Consider the following 14,914-nt stretch of genomic DNA (forward strand, 5'->3'; position numbering starts at 1 on the left):
CAGTGACACACCCATTCCAACCAGGTCACACCTATTCCAACAAGGCCACACCTTCAGATGGTGCCACTCCCTGGTCCAAGGATATACAAACCATCACAGATACCATCTTCATTGCTCTTGAAGATCCTAGTTCTCTGGACAGTTGAAAACAGGTTCTGTCTACTGTAATATTGTACTGAGCCTATTAGTCTCTGGAGCTGTCTAATTAACTGCCACTTACTTTAACTTCTCTCTCTCTCTCTCTCTCTCTCTCTCTCTTTCTGAGACAGGATTTCTCTGTATAGCCCTGGCTGTCCTGGAATTCATTTTGTAGACCAGGCTGGCCTCAAACTCAGAAATCTGCCTGCCTCTGCCTCCCAAGTGCTGGGACTAAAGGCATGCGCCACCACTGCCTGGCTAATTTATCTCTTTCTATTCAGAGTTGATCGACCCTCAGGGGGTCATATGAAAACCTAAATCCATCTGTCTGGGCCCCTGATCTTCTTCCAAGATCTGGAGTCCAGCAAGGCTGAAGACATAAATGTTTCTACCTTGTTTCAGCCTAAAGTAGCCAGATCAACTCAGTACTGGTCACCTAAGTGATTTTAATGCCTACCTCTTGAGAGGGACTCATAGGCAGCTATTAAACGCCAGACATTAATTAGCAGGCATGGTCATTGAGGCTGGTTCCCTTCGGTCTGCTTGGACTCCACCTTCTGTTTCCCTGAAAACACTCTGAATTTTAAGGATGGAGAAGGGCCTTGACTGTGCTCCTTAAGACTGACAATGCTGTGTGAAAGGGGGCTGGGCTAAGGAAGCAGGGCTCTGTGTCCCACCGTGGAAGAACCATTCCCTTCTGGTCAAGCAGAGCTGGTCTATACATTTGTTTATTTATTTATTATTATATTTATTTAGTGTTTGTGTGTGTAGCAGAGATTAGAGGTCAGAGGAAAACTTGTGGGTATCAGTTCTCTTTTTACTCTGTGGGTCCTCGGGATTGAAGTCAGGTCATCAGGCTTGGCAACAGGTGCCTGAACCCACGGATGGAGCCGTGGGTTCCTCGTGTCCTCGTGTCCCTTCCTCCCTTTCCTTTCCTTTTAATCTACCTGATTACATGATTTATTTATTTATTATTTATTTATCAAAAGAACTAGATCTAGTAAAAAGAAAAAGGAATGGCTTATGATTTTGACTCTGGCCCTGGGTAGAGAAATAACATTCTTTTTTTTTTTTTTTGGGGGGGGGGGGGGGTTGGAGACAGGGTTTCTCTGTGTAGCCCTGGCTGTCTTGGAACTCACTCTGTAGACCAGGTTGACCTCGAACTCAGAAATCCACCTGCCTCTGCCTCCCAAGTGCTGAGATTAAAGGCGTGCCACCACGCCCAGCTACATTCTTTTTTAAAAAAGATTTTATTTATGGTCATTGCTTATAGACTGGAAGCCACTGCCTTAGTTCTCTTTTCCGTCTTGCAAGATGGCAGGTAAAAAGGCGGAGAAGCCTGATACAAAGGAGAAGAAACCTGCAGCCAAGAAGGCTGGAGGTGATGATGGTACCTCTGGTCCCTGGGCCACTGGTGCAGCCAAAAAGGGTAAAAGCCCAGGAAGGGGAAGCCCCATTGCAGTCAAAACCCTGCCCTGGTTAGAGGAATTGGCAGGTACTCCCAATCTGCTATGTATTCCAGAAAGGCCTTGTACAAAAGGAAATACTCCGCTGCCAAGTCCAAGGTTGAGAAGGAGAAGAAAAGGAAAGGGTCCTTGCTACTGTCACAAAAACAGTTGATGGGGACAAGAATGGTGGCACCCCGGTGGTGAAGCTTTAAAAAATGCCTAGGTATTATCCCACCGAAGACGTGCCTGGGAAGCTGCTGACATGGCACGGAGCCCTTCAGCAGCAGTGAGAAGGCTGCGCTCCAGCATCACTCCCGGGACGGTCCTGGTCGATCATCCTCACTGGCACCACAGGGACACGAGAGTGCTTCTTCTGAAGCAGCTGGGCAGTGGCTTGCTGCTTGTGACTGGACCTCTTGCCATCAACAGAGACACACCGGAAGTTTGTCATCGCCACCTCTACAAAAGCTGCTATCAGCGAGGTGAAAATCCCCAAACACCTGACGGACGCTTACTTCAAGAAGCAGCAGCCGCCAGCCCAGGCATCAGGAGGGCGAGAACTTCCACACAGAGAAGGAGAAATATGAGATACAGAGCAGTGAAAGGCTGGTCAGAAAACGGTGGACTCACAGATTTTGCCAAAGATTAAAGATGTTCCTCAGCTTCAAGGCTCCCTGCGATCTCAGTTCTCCCTGACAAGCAGGATGTGACCTCACAAACTGGTGTTTTAAATTGCTTACAACCTCACTAAACAGCTTCATATGTTAAAAACAACAACAATAAACAAGATTTTATTTATTCATTTTATACACAAGTGCTCTATCTGCATATATGTCTGCATGCCAGAAGATCCCATTACGGATAGCTGTGAGCCTCCATGTGGTTGCTGGGAATTGAACTCAGGACCTCTGGAAGAGCAGACAGTGCTCTTAACCACTGAGCCATCTCTCCAGCCCCAAGAAATAACATTCTTAACTGCCTAAAATATAAGAGTGTGGTGTTCACAGTTTTAATCTCAGCACCTGGGAGGCATAGGCAGGCAGATCTTTTGACTTTAAGGCTAGCCTGGTCTACATAGAGAATTCTGGGTTAGCCAGGGCTACATAGTAAGACCCTGTCTCAAATCAAACTTCAATTGTATAGACAACAAAAAAGAGTGCACGTTCAGTGTCTGTGCCTACTCACGAGCTTTGGCAACTTGGAGAGGCCTCCACCCAAGACATAAATTACTACTTCCCAGAAGGTTGTCTTGGGTGGTTGCACCCTCTTTCCCACTGCCCCTCCCCTAGGTCGTGTGCTGTGATTCAGATTAGGCAAGCTTCGCAGCCTTGCACCTGCTCCCTGCCTGTTGGCTCAGGCTTCATGTGGGTGGGGTGGGGGGAGGGGAAAGCACACACTTCTCTGCTGTGGTTTTGCCATTTGTCCCGTTTGCTTGTGGGGTAGTGGTGCCTTTTTTTTTTTTTAAAGATTTATTTATTTATTTATTTATTATTATATGTAAGTACACTATAGCTGTCTTCAGACACACCAGAAGAGGGCGCCAGATCTCGTTACAGATGGTTGTGAGCCACCATGTGGTTGCTGGGATTTGAACTAAGGACCTTTGGAAGAGCAGTCGGGTGCTCTTACCTGCTGAACCATCTCACCAGCCCCCAGTAGTGGTGCCTTTAAGTGGTCAGGTGTTTCTGGATTGAAACTAACAGTAAGATGGTGAGGGTCCCCAGATCTCGACTGCCCTCGTGAGCAATGAACCCTGAGTTGCTAATGGTCTTCTGTTCTGGGCATTTGTGTGGCTTCAACAGGTTTTGCTCATCTGTTTTGTTTTGTTTTTCCAGACAGTTTCTCTGTGTAGCCTTGACTGTCCTGGAACTCACTCTGTAGACCAGGCTGGCCTCTGCTGGGATTTCTGGTGTGTACCCCCTCCGCTGCTACTGCCGCCTCCTCCTCCTCTTTAAAATATTTATTTATTTAATTTATATGAGTACACACGGTCACTTTCTTCAGACACACCAGAAGAGGGCACCAGATCCCATTACAGATGGTTGTGAGCTACCATGTGGTTGCGGGATTTGAACTCAGTATCTCTGGAAGAGCAGTCAGTGGTCTTACCTACTAAGCCACCTCTCCAGTCCAACACTTCTTTTTTTTAAGTGAACAATTTGATGTACATCGATCACAAAGGTTATTGGCCTCTGTAAGGAACTTTAAGGTTGTTCTCTTCCTGGGGGCTTGCTGCATTCTCTTGCTTGTGTCTGACTCAGTCAGTTGTCTGGGAACTTAACCTTTGATTAGGTGTGAAGGCTTTCCCTCTGCTTACCCTGTGCCCTGTACAGTACTGGGCACTACAGCGTCTGGAAGCCCCTTGCTGAATTGAACTCAATCTCCTTCTCTTCCTAACCCTGCCACTGCGCAGTGGGAGATTCTGTGCAACCGGCCATGGGTGAAGGCTGGCCCCGGGGGCTGGGGGGGTGGGGTGGGGGGGGTGGCAGCTCTTCTCTGAGACACTACCTGCTCTACTCTGTGGACACACCCACAAGGGTGGAGGCACAGCATTCGGAGGAGTCCCTGTTTCCTATAGCCCAGCTCTATCTAGCTCCTCCCAGGCATGCCCCTCCCCAGAGGTGGGCAGTACTGAACAAAGGCCTCAGCTGGATCTATTCAGAGGAGGTGGTAGAGGGGCAAGCTCTCCCAGGATATGAGACCCCTATGGCTGGAAGGTAACTGCTCTTGGGGGTTGCAGTCCTAAAAGGGTGATGCCACACAGAGCCCACATAGGTGGAGAGAAGGGCTTGGGGATCCGGCTTAGGACAGATCTCAGAGTAGAAACATCCTTCCCTCCTGCCTCCTGCACTGACCACCCCAGGACACTAAATCTCAACAGGCCTTCCATGAGGGGTTCTACCCTGCCCCCAAGAAGGGACTCTTAAGACTGCTTGCCTGGAAGCCACCTGCTATAATCCCAGTGTGTCTGGAGGCCACAGTTGACTTTGCAGACTCTTGGAGCCTCTTGTCTCTCATCTCTAAGGTAGCTAGCTGGAACGTGGAATCCATGTCACCTGTAAGTGGAAGGCAGCTGGGAGGATGGGGTGGATCCCCTTCCTGGTCTTCACCAAGGGCCTTCCAGACCAGCCGAACAACCTCTAAGTGCCTGGGGAACTGGCAGAGTGGCATTCCAGGACTGTGACACTGGGGCTAAGGTCTCCAGCATCTCAAGGGGAGGTAAGGGGTAAGGAGATGTGAGGTGAAGTCAGTGGTGGTGGGAAGGAGGCCCACCTGACCCTTGCCCTCCCAGGTGCCGCCAACAGCCGCTCTCACAATGGAGAAACCAGTGTGTCCAGGGCTGTGGTGGGGTACTGGTGACCACTCTGGTCTATTCCTCTAGCCAGGGAGTTGTACAGAGAACAAGTGGTGAGTGGGCAGATGCAAATGAGACCTCACCCCTCCCCCTTCCCACAGATGAGCCGCCCTGGACCCCCAGAGGAGAAGGTCTCTGAAACCCAGTTGTCCGGGGTCCCCGACGCCCCTGAAGATGCTCCTGGTGATGACATAGTTGGTGCAGAGGATTCAGACTTGGTGCCCTCTGTCACCCTGGCTGCAGCCCTCATCCTAGTGTTCCTCCTGATGTCGTTCTGGCTAGCATAGCTACCCTGCCAAATCTCCTGCCACTCTGCTAAGCTTCCTACTAAGTGGGTTCCTGAGCAGAGGGCAGCAGGACAGTTGGGCTCCTAGCTCTCCGTTCTGGGTCTATGGCATTCAGTGCTGTGTGAGACCTGTCGAAGGAGGATCCCGTGGGAGGCTACAGCCTGAAACCCGCAGCTCTCATTTTCATTCCTCTGGCCTGCTTCCATTGATAAGGATCTTCAGCTGTGTTCCCCATCTTTGGGAAGCCATGCTGGGCGCTTCCGATAAAGCTGAATGACTCCAGGCATTTATATCAATGAGTGGGAGTAACTGTGTGGTCAGTCTTTCAATTCTGGACCTCAGATTCCCCAGTTTTCAAGGTGGGCTGGTAGTGCCTGTTTCTTGGAAGTTTGAGGAAGATGCCCAGTGAGTGGCCTTCTGTGGTCACGCTGATCTATACTCCCCCAACACACCAGCCTCTGAGCACTCACCCAAAAGATTCACGGGAAAGGGGCAAAGGAGCTGCCTCCAAAGGATGCACTGGTCTCATCTGCCACCTGGTGGTCGAAGATAGAATTGCACTTGCATAGAGGTTTGGAGTGTTCCAAGGGTGGGCATTTTTTTTTTTTTTTTTTTTTTTGNNGGGAAATTTTTTGTTTTTTTTTTTTTTTTTTTTGAGGTGAAAATTTTTGTTTTTTTTTTTTTTTTTCATGAGCAAGGATCCCGCTGCCAAGTGAAAACTGTTTTGACATTTACTGCTGATATCTGTTCCCCATCTCTGTCTTTGATCTAAAAGCCATTAGAGAGGCGGCAACTCTCCTATTTTAAGGCAGGATTATGGGTGGTTCCCTTCTCAGGACACCATGCCTTCCTGCCTTCAGCAGCCTGAGTTCCACAAGAGACTTTCCTCTCAGGCATGACTGCTTTTCAGGTAGGGATCTGCTGGTTGGGTCTGGAAGGACAAGGCCATGGTACAGACATATCTAGAGAACCCTGCAGTTACCCACATCCCACAGTGTCACTGCTCTGCCAAGCCTAGGGGAAGGGGGTACTGAAGCGTTCAGAAAACGGACCAGGCGACTCAGGATTGCTATGGCCTGGCTGGTGGCCAGAGACTGTCAGGAGGCTCTGGGGTGTCTCCAGGAGGACTGCCTCAGACAGTGGGGCTCTCGATTGTCTCCAGGAAGGCTGCCTCAGACAGTGGGGTGTTTATGTTCTCCAAATGCCAACTTTCCTTCCAAGAACTTGGGGTCTTGGAGGGGAGGAGTGAGGATGGGTCTGAGCTCTGGTTTCTGAACTATTCTGTGCCCATGCCAGGGTCCCAGTAGAGGGCGCTGCTCCCTCCTGGGAATGTGAAGCACGTGACTGTGTGCCCCACTGGGGACAAAGTCCTCTGCTCCAGGATGACAGCAGTCTTAGTCCAACACTTGGGTCCTGTCGTCTCAGGCAATATGAGAAGTGAGCAGGAGCTTTAGGTGGCCTCAGAGAGTCTTGGAGGAGTATAGGTATAGTCCTTGAAGCAATGGTGACAGGCACTTTGGGTGGTAGACTGAGGGCAAAGGCTGGGAGTTGGATGATGCTTTTCCACCAGCTGGATAGGAGGTGGCATTCGGGGGCAGGGTGTCCAAGCAAAGAGGAAAGAGGGACTCTCAGTGGGCCGCTGTGGGGTAGACCCCCATCCACAGTGAGGCTGTGAGCATGAGAAGTAGCAGGGCCTTAAGTATGGCTCCCGCAGCCTCTGACCTTCTTCTCTTACCCCTATCTATCCCTGCTGGAGGAGAGAAGCTGAAGTCAGACACCCAATCCCTCCTGTTCTCTGGGTTTCTACTCTTGTGCCCTTGGGTGCAGCTGGTTAGCTAACAGCTCTGACCCCTTTGGAATTTAGCACAAGTTGTCACTTTCTGTTTGGTGTGATCCCAAGCCCCTCTTCCCTCCTGACACCTCTCCACCTGTGAAGCTGACCAGACGCAAAGCTAGAACATCAATGCCCTCTCCCTCGACGGCTGAGCTCACCACTGTCCTTTTTGTCAGGCATGGATGGCAGCAGCATCCTGGAAATCATGATGACTGCAGGCTTCGGGGAGCTCAGGAGAGCTGGGCCGTGGACAGAAGCTCTTCCAGGCTTGCCTGCCTGAAATCCAGGTTCTACCACAGTTCCAGTGCCAACAAGCTACCCATGCAGGCCAGGGCAAGTGCATGCATTGTTAAATAGAACTCAGGAAAATGCCCTGTGGTTTTCAGGTTTCCAGTGGCCAGCTCGCTCTGTCTGGCCCCATTCCTGGATTCTCAATGCCCAGCCCATCAGCACAAGTACCTGGGGAGAATGCAGGCCAGGAAGAAATTGCATCTGCAAGGAAAATATTGTTTTATAGAATTCAGTGGCCCATTCTGTAAACATTGTGGTTCTGCCTCAGGTTTTTTCCCTGCCTGTCTCCTACCTCCAGGGAGCACCAGGGAGCACTGGGCAGCCGGATGTCTGAGCTTAGGAAAATATGTGCTTTGGGTGAGTTGGCTGTTGCACAGGACAGGCTTGGGGACTTTACCAGGCGTGTGAGAGAATCCAGGAGTGGGGCTGGTTGGAGTTTTCCTCCAGAGGCTTATAGAGAGACAGTGTATGGATACACACGTGGATATGAATGTTTGTCTATGGACATCTGTATTTATGTATGCATGAGGATAATTATACATGTGTATGCATTTATCCGTGTGGTGTTTGTACTGCGGCAGCAGCAGGGGTGAAGGGGTGGGATGGGGTTGGGAAGGAGTATTCTCAAGAGCTGGAGTAAAACTGATAAACTGCCTATGAGCCAGGCCAGACATGGGAACACTCACAGGGAGAGTGCAAGGGGCTCACAGGGGCAAGACCAGCGCCTCCTTGGGGGCAGAAATGGCTTTCTGTTGTTATGGAAGAGAGTAGCTGGAGGCAGGTGGACACTCAACACTGCTGTGACCTTTTCCACTTATGAAGTAGACACAGGTTCTGGGCAGGGTTGCCACTAGGCTATAGATAGAAAAATCCTGGGCTTTCTATCAGATAAACTGGGCTGTTGACTTTCTTCTCGCTTGGGATAAAGGGTTTAAGCACTGTGATGTGTGTGTGGCATGCTCCAGAGCCCAGTAACCCTTGCTACATCACCTATGTATCCTGAGAGAAGGGGGAGACAAAGTGTTGCTGTCTTCAGAGGCAGGCAGAGGTGGCTCTCAGGACAGTCGGACTGTGCTACTGCCTGGCTGCCTTTCTTAGATAGGCCAGCAATCATCTGAGAGGGGAAAGACAGGGACGAGGAGGGGAAAGGCAGCCCAGGGTAGGAAGCTGAGACCATCCTTGTGGCAGTGATGAGCAGCGCCAGGTCATCCACCCATATGCTACCAAGTGCCTGGGACAACCCTGGGACCCCTGACTGCTCCTCATCTTCTTTCTAGCCTCCTGTAAGGTTCTTCAGGGTCAGCTCACAGTGCTGGAGGATCACCAGCTATGGGGACAAAGGAGTGGGATAACAGATGGGGAAAGGGATCAGCACACAGACTACAGCTGGGCATCTGTGCAGAGGCAGGTGTCCTGGGCTGAGTGACTGTTCATCCTTGAAAGGCAGACTTCCTTGGGAGCCATGTTCTGGGAGATCCCTGTTTTCCTGTATGTCCCCTCCATTCCTGACACATTTATAGGACTCCAACCCACTCATAGGTGTTAGGAACATCTTACATAGGGGCAGGAAGAGGGAATAGGGGAAGCTGCTTTGTCCCCTCCACTGCCCCATCCATTTCTATACCTAGGCTCCTAAGGGCAGCTCTTGTTGGTTCCTGGGGTAACCCGGGATCGAGCCCTCCCAGTGCAGCTTGCCCTCTACAACCTCTGTCTCCTCATCTATAGCCGATGCCTGTACCTGTCCTGCCCGGCGGGCACCCACCTCCTTGTGGCTAACACCCTCCCCAGGGTGCCGCCAGCTCTGTGGCCCCTAAGTAGCCACAGCTGCTTTTCTTGCTCAAGAATGACATTATGTTTTTTGGATAGCTGGGTACTTCTGGCCAGAAGTGGGCTAAGCCACAGTGCCACTGCTCTGCCCTGTCCCTCCCTTGAGTATTCATCAGTCTCCTTCTGTCCTGACCAGCCAACGTCAGGGTCAGGCCAAGACCCCGCCTGCTCCTTGTTCAGACTGGGCCCAGTTGGAGCCCCTGGGGCCGCAGGTGGCCTGGGACACTTCCTTTGAGTTATTTTTGGCCGGAACTGGCCTGTGGACTCCTAGCCAAAAGCAATTAATAAATTTTCATCTTGTTTTGCTGACAATTTAGATTATGCCAAAAAAAGTTCTGCCGAGAGGCCTGAGGGCACCTCAGGGGAGCAGAGGTGGACACACTAGCTCCCCAGGGAGGGAGCCTGTGTGGTTGGAGAGGCAGAGATGGTCAAGGCAGTTGAGGTCTGTCTGTTTATGACTGTGATGTGACCTTTCTGTCCCCATTGTCCTTTGTCCTGTACCAGCAGGGGACATTGCCTCCCACCTACAGCAAAGGACCCTGGGGTGCCCAGGATTTGGCCACAGTTCTGGAAACTGTTTCGCAAGGGAGGCCAGGGTTTGCTCTGGGAGTGGAGGCTCCGCTTTTGCCTCTGGGTAGGATTGGCCTTACTGAGGGTGAACCAGGTAGATGCTGGAAAGCTCCAGAACCCAGCTGGGATGTGCTTGAGGCCTTCTTCCTTACCCTGTATCCAGGCAGGATCTGCCCCTGCAGCTGTCCTCTTACCAGCAAAACTGAGATGAGAAACAGACTCAAAATGCCCTCACTGCTGGACTCCACTGCCTACCTACACCTGCTGGAAGCTGCTGGGGGTGGAGGTGGTGGTTGGAGTGACTCTCGTGGTCTAAGAGCAGCACATCCTAGCCGACTAGCAGTGGGAGGAAAGGAGGCTGCCCTATGGGGCCCCTGTTGTTCTACCAGCGAGCATCCTTAACCCCCAAACCCAGGCTCGGGGAGGCTGGGAACTGTTTTGTGACCTGACACACTGGGGTAGTAGAATCACTGGAATTAGCACTGGGACTGAGTTTTTCCGCATCACTGTCTGGCATCACCAGGCTGGTCCAGGTCCTAGGTAGCCTAGGTTACGGTAGCCTAGGTTACGGTTCATACAGTGCTGAGCCCTTTTGCATTTGGTCTCATGGGTGCACTCCACACTGGCACCCCTTTCTACCTGATTTCCTCACGTTCTGTCTCCTCTCTCCAGTCATAGACCTCACTGTAAGCAGAATTGAAAGCTGGGGATCCAGCCTCCACAGTGAGACATAGCCTAGCTCTTCATCCACCAGGGCAACAGCCTGCACACACAGCTGACTGGCATTTTCCCTTCAGCCAGTTTCCCAGGGTGCTGTTTAAGTGGTGCCAATTGGACATACTATCCTAGCATTAAAGATGGGCTGACTACACTAATGTCATGGAGATTCTCCCATGGAGATGCTGTCTTGGCTGTCTGTCTCTGTCTCTGTCTCTGTCTCTGTCTCTGTCTCTGTCCTCTCTGTCTCTGTCTCATTGTTTTTGTTTGTTTTTTTGAGTCCCCTTCATCTAGATATAGACTGAAACAAAAATCACAGTCTACTTTGTACTGTCAAGGAAGGACCTTGCCCATTAAGAAGATCCTAGTGTGCAGGGGCTGATGAATTGCGTGCACGTATACTCAGTACTGGGGCCTGTACTCCTACAACCTGTGCAATGCAGGGCCCTATAGGAGTTGCGGCCAGCAGGGGGCACTTCTGTGCTGGGTCTGGAGGCTGCTGAGATACTGGTGCTCCCAGACTGAGCAGCACTGATCATCCAGGCAGGGGCGGCTGGCACTTCTGCTCATCTCTCTTTTTACCCTCTTTTCTCTAGTTAGTAGTATAGGTCCCTCTTTGTGCTGCTCCTCCCAGCTCAACTCTCATCCCTCCTGTTTAAAAGTCTAGACACCATATCTACGTTAAACCCCCCAGGCCCTAGGGACTGGGCTGCAGATTGGCTATGTGGAATGGCCGGCAGCTCAGCAGTACTCTGGCTTGAGAATCCATCCCAGCTGCATTTGGATGGTGGGGCTCATGTGAAGGACCCCTCTCTCTCCCTAGATCTAAGTGTGGCAAGCCTCACACACTTTCCCGGCTAACTGATACTCCAGAACATGCAGGTTCTCAGAGAAAGGCTAGCCCCGATACCAAATGGCCCTTCAGAAGTGCAGAGGGCACTCTCTTGGCTACCTAGGGTCCTTAGCTCCAGGATCCAGTGCTCCATCTAATCTGTATGAAGTGCCACGTGCTTCTGTTTGCTCACTGGTGCTCAGGACTGGCATCGGCAAGAGTTCTCCTCCTCCACTTCACCCCCAAAGCTGGCTGGCCTGGTGTAGACTTGATGACCTGGAACCAGCTCCTGGCCTCTGGGAAGCCCAGCTGCAGCTGACTTGGCCTTCCCCCCAGCAGGAGCTGAAACCCTTGACTCCTCCAGTCTCTGGCTGGCGAGCAGCAGCCAGGCCTCCGGGAAGGATTCCTGGGGTGCGGTGTTGGTGGCTGGCTACAGTACAAGGGCATGGATCCCTGCAAGGCAGGCTCTCTCCTGGGAACTCTTGTCTGTCTGTCTGTCTGTCTGTCTGTCTGTCTGTGTCTGTCTGTCTTGCTCCAGATGATTGGGTGGTCTGGGAGGGGACAGATGTGAAGCAAGCATGTGTGCAAGCATGTGTAGCTGGTGTCCGGTAGGTACTCATGGGAGATCACACCTCAGGGACACCATGTGTTTAGGGACCATGCTGGAACAGGACACTGGTGTATCCCTGGAGGGACAAAGGATGTTAGAACCGGCTGTCAAGGCTCTAGTCACTTTTTATTGATCTTGGACACAGCACCCAACTTTCCTGCCCTTTAGAAGCCTCTGCTGTGGAATCGGGTGGCAGCCCAGCCCACCAGGAAGGGCCATCTCAGAAGTTAGATGGACTGTTTCCTGCAGTGGATTGGGAACCGCAGTGGCCAAAGAGCCAGGCATGAAGCCCAGCAGGGTGCTGCAATGGTCTTTTGTTTATTGGTGTACCTACAGTCCTCTACCACACATGGGTGACTGAGCAAATTCATGCACTCACCCAGAATCACCACTGACCTCTGCTGCTAGTGAGTTAAAATAGAAATTTAAAGTATTGGTAACAGCCTGGATAAGAGGTTGTCAGTATGGCTCAGCAGATGCAGGGCTTGCTGCACAAGCTTGAAGATCTGGGTTTGGATCCCACCACCCATGTAAAAGCTGGGTCCAGGAATAACCTCATTTCTGCAGGACAGAGAGAGGCAGAAGCCTGGGGGCTTGCTGGTGAGCCGGACAGTCAAAGCATCAAGCTCTAGGTCCAGTGAGGAGCCATGTTTAAGAATTAAATAAGGTGGCAAGCCATAAAGGAAGACATCCAGGGCCCATCTCTGGCCTCTCCAAGTGTACCTGCACAGACACAAAATAAACAAAGCTGCAAACAGCTAAGACCTGGGTGTTCTTCACACATCATATTCTGAGAACTACTAGATCTGGGCTGAGGAGCTGGAGGGGAAACTGAGGCTGTGATACTGAGTCCTGGCTTTTAGGGTTCTGCCAGGCAGGCAGATACCTCCTGAGATGAGTGACTGCAGAGAGGAAGGTGTGTACAAGGCAAGCTGGGAGCACGTGACCGGGAAGGAATCAGAGTGTGTGCACACATCTATGTGCACACAGAACACACATACACACACAGTTGGGAGTGCATGATGCCTGACTGGATGTTTGACCTTGACACCTGAATGACAGAGCAGGTAAAGCTGCCGGTCCTGTCCTGTTTAATTTTTGTGAACTTGAAACAAACCTAGACATACCTGAGAAGAAGAAAACTCAACTGAAGAATTTCCTCCATCAGATTGGCCTGTGGGCATGTCCTTTTCTTAATAGTTAGTAGCCAGCTAACATAGGAGGGCCCAGCTGTATGGGCCTGTGGGCCTGGGCAGTATAAAAAAGCTCACGGAGTCATGGGGAACAAGACTATACATAGCACTGTGTGATCCCTGCTTCAGTTCCTGCCTTGGTTTTCAATGATGTGGGCTGTAACCTGTAAGTCAAGCAAACCCTTTTCTCCCCAGGTTGCTTCTGGTCACAGTGTTTGACACAGCAACAGGACCCAATGAGGATTCTGCCTCTAGAGGTCCTTCAGGCTGGAGGGAGCCAGCAGAGAGCTACAGGGAAGTCTGAGCAGGGATCAGGAGTGGAGAGTGTCCTGGTGGTATGAGTGGGAGGGCAGCTCCCTCACCCTGGTTCATATGCAGAAGAAAGCTGGCCATTGTAGAGCATAATCAGGATTCAAGGACACTTTGACCACTTTCTTAAATTCCCACAGTGACATTTCTAGCTACGTCCAAGCCCTTCCCAGCTATCCCCCAGCCCCTTCCCAGCTACCCCCAGCCCCTTTGGGATGATGCCAGCACCCTGACCCTGCTTCACAGTCAGATCTTCACAGTTTGAGAAGACCTCAGAGAAAAGCATGCACGTTCGTCTCTCTGGTTGGGATGAAACTGTCCTCCCACCACAAGCTGGGGGACTGCTTTGTGAAGCTGGGATAGGGCCAGGCAAGCCTGAGGACACGCCGTCCCCTGGCCTGGCTTGCTGGAGTCGGGCCCACGAAGGGAAGGGAATGGAGTCTGACCCTGTGTTCCAGGCAGGGCTGGAGCAGTGTACTTGGATGCAGCTGTGCCCAGCTGTTCCCTAAATGACAGTGGAAAAAGTCTGTGTCTTCCTAAGCATCTCTGCTGACTAAGGGGTTCCCCATCATAGGTGCTAGCCCTTCGGGGGGCTCATGACCCTTGAGTAACAGGACAGAGGCTGAGACCTTTTGGCTTAGAGTTTAGGGAATGGCACCGGCGGGGGGCGGGGGGCGCTCAGAAGTTGTGTCCACAGCTCTGTTTGATGGCACCCTTCTCTCAGGCTTATTGAAGTCAGTCAAGGGCTCACCCTCTAAGGTTACAGCAGAGAAAAGGCACTGTGACCTTCAGCGCCCTTTCTCACAGAGAAGGGTCTTCTGGCCAGAGCTTTCTCCAGAGTCTTGCTTGCAGTATCTATCTTCAAAGGCAAGAGGGAAAGCCTACAGATCTCCACCCTGGACCATTCCTGGGCGTTGGGCTTCCATGTGACTGTCTGCTGGGGATCTAGACTCTGAATCTTGGAACTTAGCAGAGGGGACCTACCTTGAAGCTCAGGCTGGATAGCCAGTGGGTCCTCATGAACACTGCTATGTGTTCCAGCAGCAGCTTCTTCCCCCAAGGAGCCATCCAGTCAACTCTGGGTCCACTACCAATGGGCATACAAGTACAGAGAGAACTGTTGCTGCCGCCCCAGCTGGACCTCCAGGACCTGGAGCAGGGCTGGCTGGGGAAAAATGACTGAACCAGTCAGCTCGATACTCATTCATCTGATGATGATAGATCATACTAAAGACCTCAGAGTCAGGCTGCCTGACTTCCGAAAATCTGAACCTCATCATTCCCCATGCCTTGTTTCCTCATATATAAAATAAGAGACAGAAATCCCCCAGTCCCAAGAGTAGTTGGGAATACAGATTGGGTTTGTGTTTACACAGTGGGTTTACAGAAGAAGAAAACTCAATGTTGAGTGGGTAGGGAGGCAAGAGTGGATCTAGGAGGGATCGTGGTGTGTGTGTGTGTGTGTGTGTGTGTGTGTGTGTGTGTGTGTGTGAGTGAATATGA

At 51.4% G+C, this 14,914-nt stretch overlaps 1 pseudogene; it reads left to right on the forward strand.

Annotated features, from left to right (window-relative positions):
* Positions 1-1,452: 1,452 nt before the first annotated feature.
* On the forward strand, positions 1,453-2,317 carry LOC110290291 (annotated as a pseudogene).
* Positions 2,318-14,914: the final 12,597 nt, after the last annotated feature.

Source organism: Mus caroli, chromosome 2 (assembly GCF_900094665.2).
Source record: "Mus caroli chromosome 2, CAROLI_EIJ_v1.1, whole genome shotgun sequence".
NCBI lineage: Eukaryota > Metazoa > Chordata > Mammalia > Rodentia > Muridae > Mus > Mus caroli.